At 42.4% G+C, this 26,253-nt stretch overlaps 1 long non-coding RNA gene across 1 annotated transcript in view; it reads right to left on the bottom strand.

Moving 5' to 3' along the window:
- LOC137448649 (uncharacterized) overlaps positions 1–25,886 on the bottom strand; it is a 62,481-nt gene extending 36,595 nt beyond the window's left edge. The window contains exon 1 of the long non-coding RNA XR_010989173.1: positions 25,843–25,886. This is a non-coding gene — a long non-coding RNA (uncharacterized lncRNA). The remainder of the gene's footprint in view (positions 1–25,842) is intronic.
- Between the last annotated feature and the right edge of the window lie 367 nt (positions 25,887–26,253).

Genomic DNA, 26,253 nt, shown 5'->3' with positions numbered 1-26,253 from the left:
CACAACAGAGCTGACAGGTCACCCGATCAGGGCAGAACAGACCCCTGAAAAAAATCCCTTGAGGAACAGACCTGATGAACAACGCGTCAAAGGAGTTAGAGAAATTGCAGCAACTCCTCTGGGCTTTACACTCTGCTTTGGATCTCCTTGCTGATGAGGGAGACAAAAGTGGAAGGCACAGCACTGCTTTTCCTGGTCACTTCTTGCCTGCAGCATCAGCAAGAGAGGTCTTCAACGTATTCACTGCTTTCTCCTCTGACAAGGGGAAACTAAAAAGGGCCAAAACAAATCCTAAGACATTCCTCCACAGAGGAGAGTTACCACTCTGTTAGAGCCTCTCCACAATTCCCACCTTGGCAACTGTGGTAAAGCCTTTAGTATTTTCTGGATGTGACACTGGACACAAAGAGCAGGATGGGGATGTTCCTCTGGACCAGCTCTCCGCCTTCGCCTCTCTTGAAAGAATAACTGAGGGGGGAGGGTGTGGGTGGGAACCATGGAAAGACTGATGAAAATTCATTTTTTAAAGCCAAACAGATGAAAATCATTTTCACAGCCCCACAGCTGTTCTATGTTTGTTTGGGGTTTTTTGGGGGTGGGTTTTTTGGTGGTTGTTGTTTTGTTTGGTTTGGTTTTGGTTTGTTTTCTCTTTTGGACCATGCCTGAGCAAAACACGGTGCAGATAATAGCCTGAACTCTGGGCAGATAAGTGCTGCATAATCAAACCAGCAGCACAGCCCCAGCAGCAACCTGTCCTGGCAGCCAGCACACTACTGAGACATGAACTTCTCTCCCCTCTTGGGGCTCTTTTCTTTGATCTGATACAGGTTGTCTGGGGCAAGATGCCATTTTCAGTGTGTCACAGTTTGCCTGTCAACCCCACTTCATACTAGAGGCCTAGGTAAGTTGGAAAGAATGAGCAGCACTGCTTCAGGCCTTCCCCAGCTCTCTTCTGGCACTTTTCAACATGAAACACATTGGGGTGAACAACCCAAAGAGACAAGTCCTGAAAGCTGTGCTCTGAGGCAACACTGCCAAGCCTCAGACCACAGAAGGGACAGATGGACTTACAGTCACATTGATCCTCAGTTATTTTCCTATAAACCAGCCTTGCCAACATCCAGCCAGTGCTGCTGTACTTGGTGGAGCAAGACCTTACACTAGTTTTTAAAGGCTACAAAAATCTCTCTGTTTTGGGGCCAAAGAACACATGTTCAGGAACTTACTGTTGTACTCCATGTCCTGGTGCCTGGTAGAAGGGTGAACTGCCTTTTCTGCTTCAGGGAAAGCAGAAGGGCCCTGGCACACTGGCTCCCAACAGGCATCCTCTGGCCAAGGAAGGGCCCAGTACAAAGTAATGGTGCCTTTCTGTATCGGTCCCCACAGATTCTCCCCCTAAAGCCAGCCTATGGCCATCCTTGGTCCTCACCATGCTCTGAGACTGGCCTCAGAGAAACAATGGGGAATATAAAATGCTACAAGGCTTTCAAGAGTCCAGGCTGGCACCTTCGCTTGCCTAGAGAGGTTCTGAAGAGGTGCTGAAATGCTTGCTCTGCATGTTTTTCTCTGAGACTTATTAAATGGAAATATTCAAAACAGCTTTTATAAAACTTGTTGAGGCTCCAAGAGCAATGCCTTGAGCAGATGCAAGACACATGGAAAGCAAACACTGAAACTGACACCAAATGGGACGGATTATGTACTTTAACCTTTGAAGCACACTTAGGGCACCTGACATTAGCCACTTCCATTCCTCAGTGTGTTTAACCAAAAAAAGCACATCTGAATGCCCTGGGACAAGGAACAAGAGGCATCCCCTTTGGTGCAGCCCTGCTCAAAACAGGGGTATCATTTTGCATGCTGTTTATACACAGTGGCACAATCTAAAATCCATTTAGGAACTGGGCTCACTTGCTGTTACTAAAGAATCCACCCATGAATTTCATTTCTTATTGGTTCAGTTACAAAACCACATATGTGTGTTGTTTTTTTCAGAGCACCAATAAAAATCTATTTGATTAAAAAAATAAAAATAAAGGAGAGCATGAGAAAGAGAAACAAAGAAATGGAAAGCTGACTGGTATAATGAGCACTGAACCTCAGCAGCGCTAGATAAAAAGAGTTGAGAAGCAGCAAAGCCAACTGCTGAGCAAACACTTGACTGTGGCTGTAACAGGCAACCATCAAAATCTGTTTATGACAGAATTTCTGCTTCATGAAAACAAGTACACTCAACTCCCCCTACATTAAACCAGGTTTTGACACAGACACATCGCTGAGGACAAAGAATGGCAGCCCCAGGAATAAAGCTTAGAGCTCTTCCCCTGCCTTTCCACAGGCCCAGTTCTACTGGTACGAAGACAATATGGCCAGCTCCAGGTATTTATGGTGCTACACTGCCATATTGCCCCACAGATGTCAAACAGTCTGTTTGCTGTTTATTTACAGCCTTTTTTTTCCCTCTCTTATCTCATTTATAGCCACACACACATCTCAAGATCAACGTCAATTGGCATGTGTGACCAGCAATCCTATCTGACCTTTGTCCAGTCCTCCTTAGTTTATGCTCACCTGCAACTAAGCTGACAATTATGTGAGGTGAAAACTACCATTAAAAACTGTCAAGGCAGTAGCCCCCATTATACGAAGACCATACAGGCACCACAGAATGGTGCTGTCACAGAAAGTGGTGGCTGCAATACATTGGGTGCTATATGGGGAAAAATAATAAACCAGGTTGGAAGAGACATCCAAGATCATTAAGTCCAACCCATCATAAAACACCATCTAATCAATTAAACCATGGCACCAAGCACCCCATCAAGTCTCCTCCTGAACACCTCCAATGATGGTGACTCCACTAGCTCCCTGGGCAGCCCATTCCAATGGCCAATCACTCTCTATGAAGAATTTCTTCCTAACATCCAGCCTAAACCTCCCCTGGTGCAGCTTGAGACTGTGTCCTCTTGTTCTGGTGCTGGTTGCCTGGGAGAAGGGACCAGCCCCTGCCTGGGGCTCCCTTCAGGTAGTTGTAGACAGCAATAAGGTTCACCCTGAGCCTCTTCTCCAGGCTAAGCAACCCCAGCTCCCTCAGCATCTCCTCATAAGGCTTGTGTTCCAAACCCCTCTCCAGCTTTGTTTCCCTTCTCTGGACACATTCCAGCAACTCAACATCTTTCCTAAACTGAGGGGCCCAGGACTCAAGGTGTGGCCTAACCAGCGCAGTGTACAGGGGCAGAATGACCTCCCTACTCCTGCTGGCCACACTGTTCCTGGTAGAGGCCAGGATGCCATTGGCCTTCTTGGCCACCTGGGCACACCACTGGCTTATGTTCAGTCTATTTCCAACCAGTACCCCCACATCCCTCTCTGCCTGGTTGCTCTCCAGCCACTCTGACCCCAGCCTGTAGTACTGCATGGGGTTGTTGTGACCAGTGTGTAGAACCTGGCACTTGGACATGTTAAATCTCATGCCATTGGACTCTGCCCATCTGTCCAGCCTGTCAAGGTCCCTCTGCAGAGCTCTTCTATCCTCTAACAGACCAACACATGCCCCCAGCTTGGTGTCATCTGCAAATTTCATGATGATGCACTCAATGCCCTCATCCAGATCATCAATAAATATATTAAAGGGCATGGGGCCCAGCACTGATCCTTGGGGGACACCACTAGTGACTGGCTAGTTAGTCAAAATCTCTAAACTCTTGTGAAAATTCAAACTGTATGAGTTTTCTTTCCTCCTCCTTTTGGGTGGGAAAAGCATAGCTCACAGAATAAACAGTGCAGGAAACCTTTGAGGATTAAAACATGATCTGTCATATTTCAGCAGGGATTTAGACAAGCCTCACAGAAGGAATGCCTCCCGCCTAGCCTCCAAGTTATCACAGTGCTTTTCTTGCTTTCTGCTTTCACCATGAGCTTGCATTTGAAAAGAAGTCATTGGACACTGAGATGTATATAGAGAAAGCAGCAGAGACCTTTTTCTTTCCACCCTGTTGGCAGAACAGATCTTACACAGACACAAGAAAGCTATTATGCTACTTCTGTTCCCAGGACAAGAAAAGTCCTCTCCCATCCTCATTAACATTGTACAAAGTATTTCAAGCTTGCAAGTCCTATCGGATAGGCTTGACAGACATGACTGACTGTTGACTCAAAATATTGATGAGGATTGGAAAACAACAAGCTGAAGCTTTCTGAATGTGACCATTAGCATGAGTGCCAAAGAAAGCATCAGCATCTGTTACTCCATGAGCCACCATGTGATTTGCAGAAACACAAGCTGAAACCCTGTTTTCAAAAAGGCTTAGTCACCATGAATGATTTAGGTATCTCAACATTTGAGATGCTGGCATTGAAAGTTCAGTTTGCAATGGAAATAAGTCTTGGATTATAAATTTCAAAGTGGGAAATTCCTGCTATTGCAAGATACCAAAAGCTCCTGCAAAATACATTTCCTCCAGTATAACCCCTACACCTCCACTCAAGCCACACAGACAAAGTGAAATGAAATAGTGATAGCTTAAGTCTGATAACAACTGCTAAGGTGGGAAATACAGAGATCCCAAACTGGCAGCAACATCAGAGACCATGCTAATGAGAGAGTTATACCTTTAGAATGGAAGTAACTTGCTGTGTGTGTATTAAACAATTATACACAATCTTCTTGGCCCATAAAAAACCCACAAAAATCATCAGTCCTAAGACTGAGCCTGCACACAAAACTCTATGGGGAAATAAGGCTTTCACATAACACAGGAAAATTGATTCAATTCGCAAACAGTGCCAGTGAGAACAAGAGGCTTTAGTCCATACTTGTTAAATCAGATTTTCTTGCCTTTTGTTCAAGACATTCAGAAGAGAAGTACTGCATTAGACCCACCCTGGAGGACTGTTGCTATAATGTGTAATCCACAAATTCTATAAATGCAACTATTTTCAGAATGATTGTTGCCACAATTAAAACTCCAGCTGTGTGGAAGAGACCACTCCTGAGTCCACACAATCTTCCAGTTTCTTGGCATCATAATTCAGAGAAATTAACTGTTGCAAATCTTTGCTGTGAATGGGAAGAGTTGCTCTGTCAACATCCTAGGAAATGAATATAGCTTACACTCAGGTAAAAATTACAAGAAATCCCAATCACAACAAAAGTAACAGAAATGCAGGAGAAACTCAACTCCTCTACTAAAAAGGACTTATTAGTCTGTAGAATGGGTAGTTGGAAAACTACTGAACTGAAAAGGCAAACCCTTGGATTCTGAAGTCTAAAACAGCTCTGAAATTCCAAGTGGCAAGTAAAGTCTCTAATAACCACAAATCAAGCTGTAGGCCAAACTGTCATTTAAAAGCCTTAGATCAATGCCCGGCATAGCATACTTTGAATTTAATAACACAATAAAGTGCTGTTTAGTTAAGCACTGAAAGTGTACCACGAGCATTTAAAATATGCTTCAATCTGCCATTTGCTGTAATGTGTACTAATAGCTAGAGCTTGCTGGAAACAGTCCACTAGGAGAAATTTTAGAGTGAGGAAAGCTCAAAAAATTTTGCTGTGAAACTTGCAATTTTATTAGCTCTAAAACTCACCAAAAATAAACCAACAAAACTCCTGAAGGCAGAAGATTTTGTTTTGAATCAATTCAGTATGAGTGCAAAAAACTTCAGATAGCTAAGTTCATCCATCTTGCCCAATACAAATGTACATTTTTCTGATCACCAAAACCTCAGGTTTTTTTTTTTTGGCAAGCTGGGCTCTTTGCTTGAACTGCCTAAGGGACAGCACCAAAATCTTCCTACCTTAGACCAGCTGGAAGATGCCTGAAGGAATGTGTTTTGCCTCATGGTGGCCTCTTATTGTTACCCATATCTGAACAAGCCCCTACTGAAACAAGCAGAAAAAATAAACAGCAAAAACCCCAAAACCATAAAAGAAAACCTCTGACAGGAATGATAACGTGTGACAATCTGAGCACCTAAAGGTGCTGTGGGTCTGAAAGGAAGTTAGGATTGCACTGATGGTCTACCCATGGCTTCCAGTACTGAGGAAATGTACATCAAAGCATTGTCTTCAGCTATAACGGCAGCTGAGCAGAATAGTGAACTCATTCCTGCTTACCAATAAATTTTTATTTGGTTTTCCACTGTGAGATTAGATCATGAAGGAAAAGTTCACCAAATAATACTGTAAAAAGAGATGAGGTCACATGAAGTTTTTGTCAGTCATTAAAAAAACACAACAACAAAACCCCCACCTCTGTCAAACTGCTGGAAATTAATCAGCTTTGAATACTCAAATGCATAAAGGTTTCTGCAAAAACACTTTTGGATGAAAAAAATATATTATTGTGCCCTCCAGGGGAATGTACCTTGTCAATCCCTTGTCACTAAATCACTTGCTAGCAGTTCTGGTGTGAGGTAAATTGCTGTTTAACCCTGATGAGTTTAAAGACCTGGAAGCCTAATGAATTCTCCTATTCATACTGGAGGTTACATCTGCACTCAAGCTAACAGCCTGGTGCTGAAAAGATCTGATGTAATTTTATTATTTACTAAACAGGTGTCAGTAATCATATCCAATTATGTCAGGCTGCTTGATGGGAACTCACTTTAAGAGGACTATCCAAGCTGCCGCTCTGCGATCACAAAAAGGCTATGCCTAGGTAGTGACAGCCTCATAGTGCATTTGTCCCTGTGATGCCAACAGCTGGTTAATGCCACCGTGACTAAGTCTGAGGACATTTCATAATGTTACAGGTCAATTCTGTAAGCATCATTAATGCAGCTCATTTGCTGAGTTCTTGGGGTTTGCTCCATGGGAGGACCTTTTGCTCACATGACTGAGAAACTCAATAAGCCTGTAGCTGTGGGTGCTTCCCTTCCCACTGAAACACACCTGGGATTATGCAGAAGGAGATGGTGTAGTGGAGCTGCACCATTTGAATAGAGCAAATGGACACATCTTCTTCAACCCAGTTATTGAGGGGAAGAAGCCAAAGGGATGTTTTACTCTAAAGGGTAATTAAAGAGCTCCTGGTGTGATGGTGCTTCATTGGCATAAACTAGCTCAAGGCTCTCTGGATAATTTCTGAGTCTTTTCTGGAGGAACCCAGAAGCTGAATGTGGCTTCATGACCACTGCTCCTGGACATACTGATGCAGAGTGTGGGTCTAGGGTGCTGCTCATCTCCCCTGAGCCCTGCAACGGCCCCTCTGAATAGCCCCTGCTGTACTTGTATCAGATACAGATCTGCCCTTACATACCCTTTGGGATCTCACCATGGCCATGAAAAAGGTGGGCGTGGTTCTGATGCTCTCTAAATTACACCACTAATAGCACCTGCACAAAACCACACTGGCCCTGAGCTCCTCCTGCTGGAGCTCGTGCCCCAGGCAACAACCAGCTCAACAAGGCAGACTGTTCGGGGCAGTCAGGATTTTACTCCAGAAATGTTTTAAGTGCACTGAGAAATAGTATTTGGTGTTAAGGCCATGGTATTTTAATTGCTTTGTGTTCAGTTACTCATGCAGCATTTGGCTTCTGGAAGTTTGCAAATAATTTTGGTTACATAATATTGTTCCCTTGGCAAGAGAGAAATTTGGGAGGAACAAGACAGGCTTCTGGTGAGCAGTGATACTTATCCCACATGCAATATGAAGGTTCTCAGCCCAATGAGCTTATTACTCTCCTAAATGAAATAAACATAAGTAGGCTATTGAATATTTCTGGGTTTAGGCAGAGAAAGTCTGCTTGAACTCAATGAAACATTTTTCTAGAAATAAAATAAAAATATTCTACAACACAAAGACCTTGGCTGAAAGCTTTCCCATTTCAACCCTGCACTGAAAACATTAACACTCCAGGTTAGACTAAAAATGTTTAGTCTTTAACTATGAGGCAAAATTTTCCATGGAGAAAAGACATGTTTCCCAGATATGTTAATATGCAACAAGCTATATTCCTCACTGCTGAAAAGGTACTCATTTGACTGTATAATTCAGGGTACTAACTTAGCATTTGCATGCCTAGTGTTTGGAGTGATTGTTTTCATCAGACCAGTAAGACAGCATCAAATCTCTATATGGGTATTTGCACAGATATAAACTGCAGAAAACAGGATCATTTTAAGTCGCAAGTTAAAGGAAACAGCTAAGTCCAACTCAGGAAACCTCGCTATTAGTTATTAGATCTCCATGTAGACATTCTTACCTGGCCCTAGGAAATGTCAGTAGTTTGGTTTAATGCACTTTCCAAAACTCATTATGTTAAATCACACACTACTTCATGCCTGAAGAAAAGCTTGTAAGCCTAGGAGTTTGGAGTTTGTGTCTAGTTTTTCCAGCTACATCAGTTGCATCTAAGAAAATCCATTACCAAAGATGCTGAAAACAAGCATAGAACCAACAGATTTAACTGAGCTTTATAAAAGCTCAGGCTCTTTGCATGCAGCATTGGATGGTATCAGGAAATTTCAGTTTCCTTTTTTCCCCCCCTTAAATAGAGCACTTTCTACTTCATAAGAATTAATTTTCCAGGTCCAAGACTATGTGTTTTTCAGATTCCCCCTGCTTCAATTCTGTTACTAAGTATTCAGCTCTTCCTTTCTTAATGGCAATTTAATAAGAGCCAGCTGACAAGTGCTCAGTAAAGTGACCAAGCAGCACCTGAAAGAGAAGGGATGTAAGATTTGTATAAGAGGCCTGAGTACAAGCGTTGTTATTAAAAGGATAACCAATGAATTCATAATGATGGGACACTTGATTCAAAGTGTTTCCATAGCTGTTACACATCAGGAAAAATAGAGAAGTTACCTCATTTTCCCCAATCCTAAATAACCTTATAAACTCAAAGAAATTAATTAGCCAATATTTCTTGAAAATTCATAACAAAGTTTCCATTTCTCCATCAGATAATTCCTTAGTGCATTCTGGTTTTCAACTTCCTTCAAGTCTGGATCATTTTGATGTGTGAACAGACATTTTGTGTTTCCATGGGCAGTTTCCACAGGTTCAAATATCTTATGTAATTGACATTTTTCTGCTTACAAAAGCTGTCAAACTTTTAAGTAGCAGTTGATTGATAAAACATGGGATTTGCCTGTAATTTAACTTCAGTGTTGGGGCTTATTGCTTAAGCTCTGAATCCTCCTCTCTTCAAAGTAACTTGCATTCAGGGGCTTTGGAGATTTTGTTTTGTTTTTTTTTTTTTTTTTTAAAGTATCTATGCTTTAGGTTTCTTTTATAATTCAGAACAAGCCCCACAGCAACTGCCTTTTCCTCTTCTTCCAGGTAGATTTCTTTTAATAATTTGTTTCCACTTTAAAATTACTACTCTCCAAGTACAGGAGTGTAGCTTGACTTCAAATTCAAGTCTTCCAAACAGTCAGCTTAATAAGCATTCAGCAACATTTATCCTTTCCAATATAGACTATGAAAGAGGAAGAGAAGAAAGCACTGAGGACAGCACGGACGTCCGCAGCATCTACTAAGGACAGAAGCTATATGGGCCATAAAGAAGGCAGGGTGAATGTTTTTTAATAGTAACAAGCCTCACAATGGTTACAACGGGACTATTTCTTCCAGTTATGAGAAACAGAAGTATGATCCTGCACTTCAGCAGAACACCATCACAGTTAACTTTGCATGGGGCAGAACCTGGATGCATGAGATGAGCTGGATAAAACTACAAAGGGACAGAGTTGCCAAGTGTGATGGGTTGCACCCATCCAGGGAGGGAGAGGGTTGCGAGGGCCCTGCTCTCCCTGGGGATTAAGGAAACCTGATCCCCTCCTTCCCACCCCCCAAGAGGGGTCCCCCCCAGTCTAAGTTAGTCTGTTCCACTCTGCCTTCCTGTCCAGCAAGACTATAAAGGGGAGGGTATGGTAACCATTTTCTCTCTTTTGCTCCTGCCTTGCCTGCGCAAAAAGATCAAGAGCTGTTGCTGGCTTCCTGCTTCTGCCGTGTGGTCAGGCCTGGTCTGCTCTCTGGCACATACACATTTCTCCAAAGGAGTGCAATCCACATACATCAGGGGAAATACAAGGCCATCTGAACTTGGTTTTCTATATTTTCCTATTCACCCTTGTGAACCCTTCCTGTTATTGTTATATCTATATATCTATTGTTTAAAGAAAAAAATTACTTCTCTACTTCCAAACTGACTCCAAATTATTTCTCAGTAGATTTACCTCCTCCCCTTTTTCCTTGCCCCCATCTTTTCCCCTTTTTTTTTCCCTATTGGGAAAAAGGGAGGGGGAGCAGGTGAGGAGTTCTCGGTCTTGCCACCATCTGAGCTCTTAAATTCCAGTTAAGGCTCAAACCACAACACCAAGACTGTGCTCTACTCACAGCCAGACAGATCTCCTGTGGAGATCACCTGCAACAGCCTTTTCCTCTCCCTTGCCTAACCCCCTCTGCTCAGAGTTGGCTTGAAGCCACTCTGTCATAGTCAATCTGTGCTTTATATTTACTCCATTGTAAACAGAATTAAATTCAATTGTTCTGAACAGGGATGGATTAAAGCAAGTGCTTTTTTTTTTTTTTGGCTTGTTTCATTTTGGGTTTTTCAGTTTGGTTTTTTTGCTTCTTTGTTTGCCTTTTTTGAGTCACAGCCCTGATACAGTAGTTTCACATGCCTTTGGCAGAAAAAGTGTTCTTGCTTTCTGAAGCAGTTGTTTTTTCAGTGACATGATTTCCTGCAGGGGCGTTTTAATTATTGTTGGTGTATCACCTAACTTAGTTATGTATTGCTTTGAAGTTGTTCTTTGTACCTGACAGTAAGAGGATAGAAAACAAACATGACTGTGTTTATGCTCTTCCCCTTACCCTACATTGGCTTGACAAAGCCCTTTGGATTGCACAAACACAGGGCTGATGGAAAAGTAGGTCCAAAAGAAGAGGCCAGTCAAAGCACATGTACCTGACACCTTTACACTGGTAGATGTTTTCTCTTAAGTGCCTTTAGGAACAATCAAGCAGAGATCATATGCATAAGCACCCAAATGGCAGGCTAGGCCCTGAAGACAGAAAATTGCTGAAAACTTAGGTGTGCACCCATGTCTTAAATGTCTGTCCCCTGCTGGAAAAAATAGTAAATTAATAAAAATAAGTCACTGTTCCTGAACTAATACATCAGCATCATACCGGGTTATGTGACCTCCTTCACATTACATGAAGCTATATCCCAGCCATTTGCAGAACAGAGGCAGGGAAAGCATCCTCCTTGTATAGCCAGGGTTGAAGGGCTCAACTCTAGCCAGATGGCAGCAGAGTATGCACAACATACAGTGGGCTGCTGAAGCCTGTCCTAGACTGTGTGCTGTTACTTCGATATTTCTAGTGGATTTAAGTATCAAGGGCCACAGGATGACACATCACTGCAATCAACTTTAGGCCTTTGCTTCAAACACAGTCCACCTCTTCCCCATCCAGGCAACAATTAGTTAAGATCCTCAGCTATTATTTAGATTTTTGTTTTTTAATTAATCACCAGATACACATTTTCTTTCTGTAAAAATCAAATAAAAAAAGACTCCTGAAAGACAGTGTGAGAGCAGGCAGAAAAAACATTCCAAATTAGCTGCTGCAAAGTCTGGGCACAACAAGGCTGCAAACTGGGGTATTCGTTTTAGAACCCTCCCTTATCTTCCATGAATCTGAATGATTTTAAAGTCAGATAGGAGATGCCTTGTAGGTTCATCCAGATCTTCTGCCTACCTACCAAAGGCACCAAGAGAGGGTACCATAAGGATGGCTTCTAGCAGAGTCAGTTATTATTAATGGTTTCTTCATTAACAGGGCAATTTCAGCCCCATTCTGACTCTCCCATCGAGAATGGAAGTTCTCATCTTTCAAAAGCAATCTGAGCAACCCATTTAAGAATTTTAACGTTTGTGGCCTGGGAAACTAAAGATGAAAGACTTCTAAGACCTTTTACTTGGGTTTCTCAGGTTTTATTTTAGGGCTTTTGATTTCCATGTGATTTTCACTGCCACAGTTGAGGTCCCAACCTGAGAGCTTTTAAATTGGATACTTAATGTCATATTTACATTTGGAACTCCAAGGAAGGTTCACAATCCTGCATCAGGGCTATGCACAGCCAGAAAGACTTCTTTCCCCCCTTCTTTCTCCATGAGGAGGAAATGCCTTTAAATGCATCTACACCATTAAAATGCATCTACACCATTAAGCACAATTTTAGAGCTTGTGGGAAACAAAAGTCAAAATACCCAGCAAAAAAATATCTCTACCCAGCTCTCCACTCCTGCTGCCCAAGCTTGCACATCCTCCTGTTTGCTGGTCTGTCTGCCTCCTTGTTTGCTAAGGTTTGTTTTCAGGTTCAAAGCCGTTCCACCGCCCCTCAGTGAATAAACCTCATAAAAGAGGAGGACAGGAATCAACTCCTGGTGCCGAAATCTTTCGGCTCACATGCTGCAGTCATACTGCCTGCCCACGCTCACAGCCATGACAAGAAAACCGTACTGAAACCCTATTGCTTCAGACCCACAACAATCTTTGAACCCAGACAGATGTCCAGAGATGAAAGGAGAAACGAAGTGGCTGAGTTCCTTCCCTGCCATGACAGAAGCATGCACACAAGTCAACTACTTCCTATGGCCAGTTCCACCCTCTGAAATTCTGAGAAAAAAGGGGAAAAAAGCTCAGCTAATGAGAATTGCAGCACTGTTCTTGCCACAGTAGTTAAGGTCGCATTCATTATAAATCTCCTTTTCAAGGTTTCTGTCACTCAGCCATAAAAATCATTCTGGTTTGAAATTTAGCATCCAAGCTTTCTGCCCAAGGACAATATTTTTGACAGAATTTGGAAACAATTGGTTTGGCAAAGAGCATCTGATGGTTTAAGGAGTGTAAAAAAGAATAGTGGTTAGTGGTGTCAGATGCTATTATTTTATGCTCTTAAAAATAACAAATTTACGTTGTGTGGTTGGTATTACTGCATAATTTCCTCTGAAATATTTAGACCATTCCTAATAAACTCCTGCAAATTGCTAACACCTCTCGAAATAGCAAAATATCATTCCTGGGCCAAATCATCAGCTGCTGTAAATTAGCTAGTGTCATTGCTGCCCATTTCCAACAGGTGAGGTGTTGGCCACAGGTGTTTAGCAAAACTCACTTTTGGTGCGTGCATGTGTCTAGCTGGCCCCATTAGTCCTTAGCTGGGCAGTGCCCAGGAATTTAGAAAGCAGATGGTTAGGTAATGTCTTCAGGATCTACCAGAAGTGATTCTGCTTGCATCAAAGCCTGTTGCTAAGCATTGCTTGACTTCATGCACTGAAACCAGCACCTCCACCTAGAATGCATAAAGTTTTCTTGGGAAGCAGTGTCACACCAGGAAGCTATGCTGGCCATGTCCAACCCCAAATTTAAATCAGGCTCCTTTAGCACAATGAATCATACATGTTTAGCTTCTCTTGTTTTGCCTATTGAGAAGCTAGCATTTGATTCATCATCAGCACACTTCATGGAGGACCATATATTTTGGAGACCACTACTTCCCAAGGCACAGCAACTGAAGGGTATTACAGCCAGAAGTTGGTTTCCAGGGGGCAGACATAAAGAGGAAGTCAGGCATTTGCTTTTGAATTCATGCAGCATTTGTTTGTTTGTTTTTAAATGAAATCATAAATGTTATGAGTGGAATTTAAATATTTTTGGAGAGGCCAATCACAATAAAAACCTGCCCACTTCTCCTTGTACTGACACAAATGATATTTTCTTACTGAAAATTGGTGCTTGGATGAATGAGTATTTTGGAAACACTTTTATAAGCTCTGAATAACTGAGAAGTTCCTCTCCTATTTGTACCAGCCTGCTGAGAGAAACACACACACATTGTATACACATTGTACCATGCTACTGCAATGGTTTATCAAAGCACTTCTGCCTACTGCAAGCCTTCTGAAACTCCTACTGGAAAGCATTCACCTCCGTATTTCCTTCCCTTTGTCATGCCCTGTATATGTGCACACAGACTAATTAACTGGCTTTCCTTACAGGCCCAACATTAAAAATCAAATAGGACAGAGCAACTGCCCACCCCTGACACATATGGGAAGATTCCTTGCAAAGCTTTCCAGTTTTCAAACACGCTCTTCTGCCTGCAACAAATGCTGCTGTCTGAACTCAGGCCTCTCCCTTTTCCACTTGCAATGGCTTCAGGGTGGTCTTTGTTGTTTGCATTTAGCAATTTAGTAACTGCATCTGGCCAAAAGCAGAGTGAAGATTGTGGATATTAACCAAAAGTCTAATAAGATTCGGCTTATTTTTCCTTCCTAGTTGGGGTAATTTAACCATTAGAGAAAAAATATAGCTAGTTCTGAATCCCTAAAATTCAGTGATTCCTTCTGTATATCCTCTCAACTACCTCAAGTTTAATGTCCACATTTAAAACAAGCACTACTTGAAGAGCAGTAGGAAAGATTCACCATTACCAGGTATGGGGCACTTAGAGCCTCATCTAAAATGCACACTGTTAGTGCACTTTAATCCTGAACTAAAATTCTCTGCCCCATCAGATCCCCTTCAACAATATCTAGCTAATATTTAGCAGGCAGAGTTTCAGTGATGGAATGCTGAAGTCAGCATAGTTGCATGTGTACAACATGAAAACCAACAGCTAGAGGCAGGCTGATCCTCTCATCATGGCCACCTATTAAGTGGCCATAATAGCCTCCTAGGTTTAAAATGCTACAAGTTCACAAATCAGCTTTCCATTTCAGGGTTTCTCATCTAGGTAGGAGAGAGACAAACAAGGAGGCTCCAAACAATTACAATGATTAAAAAAAAAAGAAAGAAGATTCCCCAAAGTCTTGAAAGTGATCATCTGAAAGCAGCACAGAAAGAAACCACTCCCAGAGAACAGGTTAAAATTTCAGAGATAAAAATAGCAGCTTTCTGCTTTGACACAGCAGCTATAGCTTGTTCCTGTCAGGGTGGTTTTAAAGTAGTATTTTGGGTCACAGCTACAGAAAGCCCCTCTCAGCTACTATATCAGCTCCCTGCTTGGCTTTTTCCTAAGCCCTGTGACAACAACGGCAGGCTCCTAAAAATATCCAGGAAAAAAAAAAAAGAAATAAAAGAAAAAGTCAATCCATTACTTTCAGAATAAGATTTGTAGATTCCTTATTTCTCTCTGTGATACCATCACATTTAATTGTGAGAGTCAGGCTAAGGTTTTCCTTGGCATCTGTATCTCTTGTGGTGTAGGGAATAGAAATTTTGGGCTTCCAACAGCTGTGGAGAAGGGCCTCAAATATTACATCTTTTATCAGTAGTGTTTCCAGAAAGAAAGGAAACATTCCATGAAAACATTTACTTGTCTTAATAATGTAAGCAGAAATTAATGTGGGGAACTCCCTTCTGGCAGCATTTTTGACAGTTACCTTCATTTTCATCATTCCTGACTGCATATATCTCCTTCAAAAAAAGAATACAGTTTCCACTTCAAAAGGAAAAAAAGACCACAGGAAAGGAGTGTGAGAAAGGCCCTGCAATGTAAAGTTTCATTGACTACAATACTGTCTTGGAAGTTTACCTGCTCTAAAGGCCAGGTAGAAAAGGCATCTTGGAGAGTATAAGGGAAATGTTTACAGTACATTCAGTAGGAGCACAGGTCCAGGTTTTGGCTCAAAGTATTCACATTGAGCTTTCAAATAAATGTGCATTTAGGCAAAGAGAAGGGATGGGTACAAAACTGTACAGCATATGTATATATTAATGACTTCTCCCTAGTCAAAACAACAGAAAGTAATTCAGGAAAAGAGCTACCAGGGAGTGATAAGCTGTCGCTGAGAAGGTGGGTCTCGGTTCCCATGTTATCACTAATGCTGCTGTTAATGGCAGAACAGTTTTCTCTGCTAGAGCTACATCTTTTCTGTGCCAGTGCTGTGTGAAAATTTAACTTGTGAAGATAAAACAAAGTATTAATTTTTGCTGGAATGATGCATTCAAAAACCCTTGCTTGGCCACTGAAGGATGAGATTGGCTTGCCAGTTGCAATTTTTAAGTAGGGCAGATTTATGTTCTGTTGGGCTCTATTTTCAAACCTTTCTATGTAGCCATGAGGAACAGAAATCTCAATATAGAAGTACCAGACAGAATTATATATCAGGGCACTGTACTGATTATTTCAGACACAGAGCTTGCCTTCTTCCCCAAAGCACTGCCAAGCTCCAGAACAGCCTTCTGACAGCTCCTCTAAAGTATGGAGAGGGGAAGGTGTTTCTGACCGCAGCCCAGCAGGACTGTGCTGTGCTACTTCAAAGCCACATAGATCCAAATGTGAAAGTGAGCAGCCCAGAGGAGAGTGAAAAAAGAGAGACAAGGGCAGGGGGGTCTTACCCTGCACACAGCTTCCAGGCAAACTGGGAGGCTATTCTGGACTGGTTTAATCCTCCCTCAAGGAAGGGGGATTGCAAAATATTAGATAGTTTAATGAAGACGACTGATGCAACACAAGACTATGTTGCCAAGGTTTGCCTTGAACATCGGATTTCAGCTCAGATCACACCTGACATGCCATGGCCTGAGGAATCCTGGTAGGAGGTAGCCACCTCTACAAGGCTGGGAAGTCCAGGTCCCTGCTCCACCTACAGGAGCTAAAGGAGTAGAGGCTTTTGCCCCAGCTTATCTGGCTCTTCCTATTTGTGTAGCCTTGCTTAGTTACCCATTGAGATCTCAAACCTCTGGTGGTTGGGAGCACCAGCACCACTTCACTCCCCCTGTAGAATAGCTGGAGTGGAAACCCATAGCCTTTTCCCAGGGGCTTTGGGTCACGAAGGGGCAACCAGCCCTAAGTAGTTTAGCGGATGTACAATCCTCTGCACAGAAGCCCTTTATGTGAAATCAATGAACCACTGGCTGTTTTAAATCTCAAACAAAATACAGGAGAGTTTGGATTGTGGTTTGAAAAGAAAACTGAAAGGAACGTGTTGGAAAGGGAGCATATCTCACCTAACAAGATCTCTGTGAGTGCTGGGGATTAACACACTGTTTGCAATTCCTGCTGAATACTAACAGCTTTGTTGCACGGCTCATGACAAGCCCAAGAAGCTTTGTAGTTTCACTGCATGATTTAAAACATTAAAACTCCTTATGCTCTTGAAAAAAGGCCAGTGTGAAATGACCTATCTGACTTGGCTTCAGAGTGCCTGATGCTAGCCCAGAGGGAAAACCATAAGGAAACTGATAGTTTTATGTTGTTCCTACCCTGCAGGGTGCTAGGCACCATCTCCAGGCAGCAATGTGGCTTTTTGCTACCTGAGGAACTTCTTCCAGCTCTTTTTATCATACTCCTATTTTACCTCACATATTTACAATTTCTAGCAAATCACAGCCTCTGCTCTTCTCCCCTTTCTGGAGGGCTGGGATCCAACTAAAAGCTGGTTCACAAGGAAATAAAATGAGGAAAGGAGTAAGCTGGCAGCACAATCCCTTGGCAGGTCACCCTGGAGAAAAGACTCCCCTCTAATTCACAGCATTGCAGAGTTCAGATTTCAAGGTGATCACTGTCCCAGTTCCCACCAAAGCACCTTGCAAAGGCACATCAGTGCTCTACCAGAGGCTTCTTCAGCTCAGCTGAGAATGAGATGGCTTGTTTTGACCCACAGCTGTGTAAAGCCTCACCAGATAGCTATGCTATCTACAACATAAACCACCATGAACTAAAAAGAGACTAACTGTTCCCAGAAGAGCTGAGATTTTACTCTAGGTATTTACACTGTTCTTTGCCATAGATAAGGAATTACGATAAGTGCTCTAGTGACTGTGTTAAAAACAAACCCAACCAGGTGGTTTACAAACCCAAGAGGTTTCTCTGGAAGGAGCTGGGAAAAAAATTTGGTATCTTAAAAACAGGGAGTAAGTCTTATGGGACTCTAGGCAACTCCCATAACTCTGGATGACCACAGCTCTCAGTGCTGCAAGAGCACAGGTGATTGGAAGCTAAATAGCAACATCAAAAATACCACAAAAACTCATTCTGTGGAAACAAGGACATTTTACAGAGAATTTCAAATTGATATCCTACTTCTGACAACCAGGACAGGTTCTGGGGAGAGCCACTGTGCTGAACTGAGGGTAACTGCCATGTTTTTTGGGGGACACCAGGTTTCCTCACTCATGTCTCCATGGCATCCTCACCACACACATGCTGTCCTGCAAGTGGCAATTCTAGTCCTATCAACCTTCTGGCTGTAAGACTCCCTCAGATACCAGGAACAGCAGAGAGTTGGGACAATGTTTTAGTCTTGCAAAGAGGTCATTATCATGGAGGTGTTTAGGACAGCTTGACAACATGAATCAGTTTTTGTAAAAGGTGCAGAAAATTTCTTGCCCAGGACATCTGGAGAGCAAAAAAAAAGGGAACAGATTCCAAAACTCAACTAGCTGCAGCCAGGCCTGGAGGCAGCCCTGGAGCTGACCTCTCCCCGTCCCTCCTGGATGATGTCCATACCTATTGCAGGTAGCCATCTACTCCATTGAAAGGTGTGGAGCACATTCTACTCTCTCCTGCTCCCTCCCCACAGCAATATAGTAATTTAGCTCTCGAGTACTTGTCTGATCTTTGGGAGGTGCTAATTTTAATACTACATTCCTCCTCTTTGTTGGCCTGTACTCTTCTGTTTTCATGGTGGAGATAGCATCAGCTCCACAGATCCCTCATGGCACATACAGAGATAGCATGTGCTTTCTCACCTTTTTGTGTTTTGTGATGACACTTTGAGATGTTGCCTGGCACAGAAAAGTTTTGCTTTTGGTTCGAGCACCTGTGAGTAGCTATTATGTGAATCATATGATGTGATTTTGACTTAGCTGAACTGACCTACAGCCACCCCAAAGTTATGTCCTGATTCTAGGAAGCTTTTGACATCACAGCTTTAAACCACCCATCCTGATATCAGAAGATTCACTTGAGTTTTGAAGGAGGCCTGGAATTTCATGCCCAGCCTCCCTGATTGAAGTGCTTTGCAGTGAGCAGTAGCAATGCAAATACTCCTGGTTTTACTGCTTATGCAAAAAACTCCTCAGTTTTTCACAGTGCTGTGCATCAAGCAGCATGACTCATATTTCTGACTCCACCCAACCCCTCCTTTTTTTCCCCTTTTATTTTTTTTTTTTTCCAATGACATTAGCATTTCTGTGGGAGACATGTTACTGCAGAAGGGTTTAAGAGACCCTCCTCACTCTGAGCCTTGTTTGCAAGTGTCAGCCCCAACTTGGAGTTCAACCCTCAGTCAGAAGAGCAGTAAAGCTGGCAGGCTTAAGTACTACAGGAATGCTAACATCGCAGATCTGAGAGAGTTAATTTGGTCAGAATGCACTCTAGTAATGTTTATGTTTAAGATAAAGTGCCTACAATGTTGCAGCTTGCCCTTCTGACCCCATTTCCTCATTCGCGTGCAGCTCAGAGAAAGTGATACTCAATTCCAAATCTTTGCTTTTATTAGCTCCCAGAGAGGGATAGGATTTCATCCCAGCCTTATCTCTGTTATAAACATCCTGTTACCATTCATATCTGGGGGATATCTTTGGGAAAATGATTAAATACGTTCCACCAGACACAAGCAGCGTCCCCCAATTGGTTTTGCGCAGCACGCGGTGATTGTGTGCGTGTGCATGTTGTCAAACAGCAGGAGCCTAATTGGTGCAAAAGGGGTGGAAATTTTACATGCAAGCGTGAAAACACATGGGGCCTCTTCCATGGAATAATCCTATCTGTGCATTTAAAGAAGTGGACTTAAGTGCCATATCTAGTCCCAGCCTTGCTCATATAGCTCTAAATTGTCATTCTTCTACCTTTTTGCTAACTATTGCAAATCGCCCCTGGTTATTGAGGCCACAAGCAAGCACAACATAAGCAGTGGTGCTTCTGCAGCTCCACACCGATTTAAAGATCTAAAAATGCTTGGCCACATCCTTGCAGTAAGTAGCATTAACAATATTCACTTCATATCACTAAACACACTTAAGCAAATAGTTTTATAAAGTGCTGTATGGTCTAGAAGACTAAGTCCTGAAGGACACCTTCCTCATGTCCCATGAGTTACCATAAAGTATTACTGTGCTGCATCAGCTTTTCAGTCAAGGTGCATATTTGCAAACTCCAGATGCAGTCCACAAAAAAGGCTGAGAAAGCAAGTCTATCTACATGGTCCAACAATATATGTATGTGGTACTTCTAAAAGCTTCTCTACCTATAGTCTGTTCATCTCAAAGGATTCACAAGTGAAGAAACCCCTTACCAATCCTCACCCAAAAGCACTTTCTCTGAATGTCCCTGTACATCATCAGTATACAGAATGAAAACAAAATACCTGGTAATGTATTAGACCCAGCATGTGGAAAACTGGACATACTCAGGAGTGTAAGGTTGTGGTTTCTTAGTCTTAAAGAGGTTGTCTTTTTGTTATTCAGTGGTAACTGACAGCACATGGAGACTCAAAGAATGAGAGCAACAGGTTTGCATGGAACATGCTTATGTCCAGAGGCTCGGTCTGCTGTGGCTATATCAAGTGCAGACACACCAACTTCTTGTGACATCTTGCCATCTTCTTGTCTAGCTTTTTGGCACTGAACCAGGACACTCACCCTTTGGTTTCTTTATAATAGTGATCTGGGCCAAGACTGAAACTCCCATATGTCAAACACTGAATGTTTGAATTCAGTCATTCAGGAAGATATTTGCATTATCAGAGAGGGCAGGTAGACTTATTCAAATGACAACAGGATTACTGGAGGTCATCCTCACCTTAGCAAAAAGCCTAAGCCCAGATTTCTTCACAGGAAACAGCCTTCCTTTAAATAGCATGCTGCTTGCAAACAAGAATGCACAAGAGTTTCTACTGATAGAGTGCAATGTGTGTGTTTTAAACCTTTTCCCAGTTTAATATTTGGTCTCTGATCTACCTCTTCCATATATTTTCTCAGTAAGTATGTTTTGGTGTTCAACCCAAGGAACTGTCAGCCTGGGCTGGAAATGCTGAGGCCTGACATTTCTAGATTAAATGTCAACCAGATGTTTGTGCACTTCCTTTATAAGCCTTTCAAGAAGCTTCCCAATTTTGTATTGTGTTTCACTATTAAGGGAAACCCAAGTTCATACCTTACTAGTTTGAGCTGAGAGATTGAAGGCCTCAAGGGAGAAAGGAAATGACAGGTACTGGAGTGATAGGAATTACGATTCCAAACCGCAATCCACAATAGCCACCGTCCATCCTTTTTTTTTGTTTAATTTTTCCCCCCCCTAATGTGTTTGAAGTCTGACTGAAATAAATTAGCTTCACCTCCAGAAACTATTTTTATACAATACTAACATTTTCCCTTAGCCACTGAAGCAAGGGAAGTGCGGAATGGGATGTTGCCCTTCCCTTAATCCTCCTCTCAATTGTGGTGCCAGAGGTGGCACTGCTTCTGACAATGGAGAGCAGGATACAGAGGAAAAACTGAAAAGAGATTTATTCATGGAAAGAGAAGAGAGAATGGAGAATAACATTGCAGCTGTAATCATCTTTAAAGCCCCCACCTGGGATGCAGGAGGACACTCTGGGTTTCCTCTGCTCTCGAAATTCTGTGTGGAACCTTGCAAAAGAGAAGCTTCAGCTCCCACTCTGTACAGCCAGATGTGAAGTATAATTTTTTTGGTGTGTTTGTTGTGCCTTGTATGGTCTTCACAGCAAAGAACTCACTCTTAGTATGCCTCTCACATGAACTGCAACAGGGCCTCAGGCAGAACTCTAGGTGCCAATGTAGTCAATAAATAAGAACATAAATAATACAGTTACAACATGTGGCTAAGAACTGGCTCTCATCCCAGAAATTGAGTGAACTCTTCTGGTTTTATTGGTTTACTTTAATTCTAGTTTCTTGGTCAAAGTAACATTTTTTTTTCAACTGAATTTGCAATATTAGGAATGAAGTCAACAGGAAGACCCAGACAATGACCCCACAAATGGGACATTTTGAACACCTCCAAGAGGCGAGGAAAAAAAAGTCAGCTCATGGAGCAGGCAGGATCAACAGCCTCTCCCAAGCCAGAGCCTTCACTTACAGCTGCATCTAAATACCAGAATTCAATTTTTAGATGAAGCCTATCTACAGGGTAAGGGGGGGGGAAGACACAGACATGTGGGGGCAGAAAGGGGCTGTAACACATGCACACACCTGCAAGAGGTAAAATTTAACCCAAAGACCACAATCTTACTCTCTGCACCTCGCAAGCTTCAAAAGAAGTTGTTAGAAATAAGACCCCCAAGAAATTCCCACTAGGATGAGTGTTCTGCAAGAAGTAAAGAAAGACCCCCATGGCCTCCAAATCAGTCTGTGCTGATTAGCCAAGAGCTGGTTCCAACCCATGAAAATCCAGGCAAGATTTCCTGCTGAACTTCATTACTGACAATGAGTTGCAATTCCACTAGACTCAGTAAATGGCTTCCAGACCACAGTGTGGTGTGACCATGGTCAAAGTTTGACCTTGTGTGCTTGGGTGGCAGGAGGCTGGGAAACACAGCAGGTGAAAACCTGGCTTTGCTGAAGTCAGTGGCAAAACTCTCACTGACTTTAGGTAGGTCTGGGATTTCACCCACTACATTTTTAGATGTCAGGGCATCAGTCTAGTTTCAGATCCTGTTCAAGCCTCCCAGGTCTGTTTGAAGCTACTTGATCAAAGATCAGTGATCCCCCTCCAGAGAAGAGATACATTGTCTGGCAGACTAGAAACAGCACAGGAAGCCCAGGGGAGGTTAGCAGGTTGGAGGACTCTCCATAAACACATCACCCAAAACAGAGCAGAAAGAGAGAAATCTGATAGTTTAGAGCACCTCCTGCCTTATTAAGGGCTGGATTACTCTGCATGGTGAGGAGCTGGAGGGACACTGCTGAAGGCTTTTTAAAGCAAAAATACTTAATCACTGCAAGAGCTTGGTGACTCACTGTCTTATGAAAAGATACTTTTGACAACACAATGGCATCTGAAAGGAATAGATAAAAGAAATGCTCAAAACAAAGAGATATTGAAGGGAATAACAAAAGGAGATGAAGCCACCACAATTAATCTATCCACACTGTGACAGGACAATCCCACCACACAGTCTTTGCTTGACTCCAAAGACCGGGAAAGTGCTAGTCAGTTTATGATCCTGTGACAAAAATCATGGGCTCTATCCATCTCCTGCTGAAGGGAATTAGAGTGATTTTGGTGCAGCAACCAGGGTATTTGATTTTAATGTATTGTTTTGTCATGGATTTAAAACTAAAATACTTTCTATGAAGTATGACATGTCGTGTTCCCTGATGAGAACCTGTTGGGAAACATCTATCCAGGACCAGTTTCAGGGGGGTATTGTTCTTTGGCTAGTGACTCTACTGCAGAGCAGCACAGATGGAAAATACACAGCATTTGTGTGCACATGGTGCAGGAGAAAAGTAAACCAGGAGTGTAATTTCTCTGAGGTTTGCAAACTGTAATTTTCTCCCAGCCAAGCCAGTTTAGACAGTGACCATATCACATACAGAATAAATAGCTATGCATTATGATGTTGGAGTACTTGAAGTGAAAAGGTTAACATCTAGTGCAGCTCGAACACGAACAGTATTGCCAGAGATCAGGCATAGTCCGCCATCTAAATTGCAAATCATAAATCTCATTGTTCACATTACAGGAATGGAAAATATGAAACATCCCTGCTAAGCCTTCCTCATTCCTAAATACTACAAATTAACACCTATCAGCTTCTAAGACAAGACAACAGAAAAACTGTAATGAGCCATGACCTGGTCTCTCATTGAGAGCTCCAGACTTTGCTTCAAAAACAATACATCCTTTATAGTTAGCAAAAATGGTATCTGTTTAAATATCACCAACTGCACAAACACAGCTGAGCCTTTGCTACTTGATGCATACTTCAGCAGAGATACACTGCCTGGTATTGTTTACAGATAATTAAGTCTCACCTGGAAAATCTGTCTTTGCTCAAATGATTTTCTCCACACCTTACTTCTTTTGCAGTGTTGAGGTCTGAAGTCAAAAATGCTCTGTGTGTTTATAATCAACAACTCCCAAGACCAGCTTAATACATAATCACTGGAGCCCAACACACATGAACACAGGCAAGAACATGCAGATTCAGAGTTCAACTTGCAAGGCAGGAGATACTTGAATACTAATATATATGATCAGAAAACAGATTTCAGTGTGCTAAAATCACTTCACTCTTCAGGAACAATCTTGTCACCATCAAAACTAAAATTAGTATTTGAAAAAAGAAAGGAAGGTTGTTAAATTGTACTGCTAACATCTTTGCACTCAGACCCAGGGAAACTTCCCTTCAGCCCAGTCTAAGATACCTAGAGGTGTATTCTTCTCAGTGCTGTGTGAGTAGAAATCTCTGTGTTGGTTGACCATTTTCCTCAGCTTCTTGCATCAAAACAACTAAACCCCCAGAAATAACCAAGAGAACTCTCATGACCATGTGCACCAACCCTGTCACAATGCAAGGATAAAATAACTCAGTGGTAACAGCTCAGGAAATGCAAGTGCAGCTGAATGCAGTTTCCCCTGGAGCTTTTGGCCTAGGTGTATCATGGCACAAGCTTTGTGCTCCTGCCAGTCATCCTGGGGGCAGAGATGGTAGGTATAGCTATGAACCAACAAATGCACACAACAGCAAAATATCTGTTTTATAATAATATAAATAACATATATGTTTATGTACCAGTCTAAAGGCCAAGTTTTCCATGACACTGTTGCTTTTCACTTGTGAAAAACATTCTCCTTTTGTTTCAGATTATCCATTTTCATTTAGCCTGGGGTGAATTTATCAAGAAGGAGGGAGGGGGAAAAAGGAAGAGAAAGCAAGGAAACACTTGAGAAATAGCTGAGCTGGTTTTAAATGATTTTTTTTTTCAATTCAAGAGCAAACCAACCCCCCACATGAATACTCCTACAAATTACACTTTTATAACCTTTAAAAATCAAGTTAAAAGGACAGCAGTAATTCCCAGCAGGTATCAGGGGGACCTGCTGTTATTTGTGTCTAGCATGTAGACACTAAATCCCCTAGCCTTGTCTGAGTGACCCAGTGCTCAGCATGATGCTGCAGAGCAAACACAGAGTAACAAATAACCTTAAGACCTCACCATCTAAAGCAGACAAGCAGGGAATGAAGCATCACTGTTGCCATCTTATCAATGGAGAAATAACAGAGTAGAGAACAACATGTCCCAGGTCAAAGAAGGAGCTGCTGGTGAAAACAAGAGCAAATTCCAGCTGCTCTGAATCCAATTACATTATCTTCATTACAGAAGACAAGGTTTTGCTGGGTAGGGAAAGAGGAGCTCAGACCTATGTTCACATAAAATCCATTTCTCTGCGTGATTTGTGCATGAACAGTGGAACACGTTCCTCAGATAGGCAGCATGGCTCAGGATTGCTATATTTGAAGCAGATTATGCACATATTCTAATACACCTGCAGTGTGCAATTCTGTTACATCCCAGGAACACTTTGTTTATCTGCAGGAGCCTCACACAATGGTACTTTAAAGTCTACAGTCACCCATGCTCCAATGCAGACTCCACACAGACCAGAACTCCCTTGTGCTCCTTTCACCGGCTGCACTTAAGCTCTTAGCAGAGACATCAATAGAAGCAGACAAAAATCTCTTTCACATTATTAATTTGTCACCAAAGAACCACCTATTCTAAGAAATGCTGCAAGACTGTATACGCCAAAGTTGTGTCTCCCCCACCGAACTTCAGAAAGGGCCCCAATATCGTACTCTTTACAGTTGTTGTACCTTGTGGCATCCCCACTGCAGCACAGTACCTCAGAAATCAGGGTCTGCTCCACACTTCGGTGTTGGTGGCAGGACAGGCCTTCAATCCACTTGTAGAAATGAAAACAAGAACTGCCCACTGCTGCAGGTGATCTTAATACTGAGCACAATCTCCCAGCATTCCCCCGGCTATAGGCAGGTAGATTGTCTTAAGTGGTGTCACCTGCAGAATTTAGCTACACATGACTTTCTGGTGATTTCTCAACTACTCTGAGATCAGCTGCTGAATAGCTAAATAAACACCAACTATCCCAGTTAGTTGCACTTGCTCTGCTGGGTTAAACCCCAGACATTTCTCCTGGTTGCCACAGCTTTTCTTTAAGCACTGTTTTGTGTGGAGGTGCGTCCTGTCCCTCTGGGATGTGAGTAGGTGCATGAGTGGCTTTTTGCATTGTGAAATG

The sequence above is a fragment of the Melanerpes formicivorus genome, unplaced genomic scaffold (assembly GCF_026170545.1).
Source record: "Melanerpes formicivorus ecotype bairdi unplaced genomic scaffold, bMelFor1.0.p_v2 SCAF_25, whole genome shotgun sequence".
Classification (NCBI taxonomy): Eukaryota; Metazoa; Chordata; class Aves; order Piciformes; family Picidae; genus Melanerpes; species Melanerpes formicivorus.
This window is presented reverse-complemented; position numbering and strand designations above follow the sequence as displayed.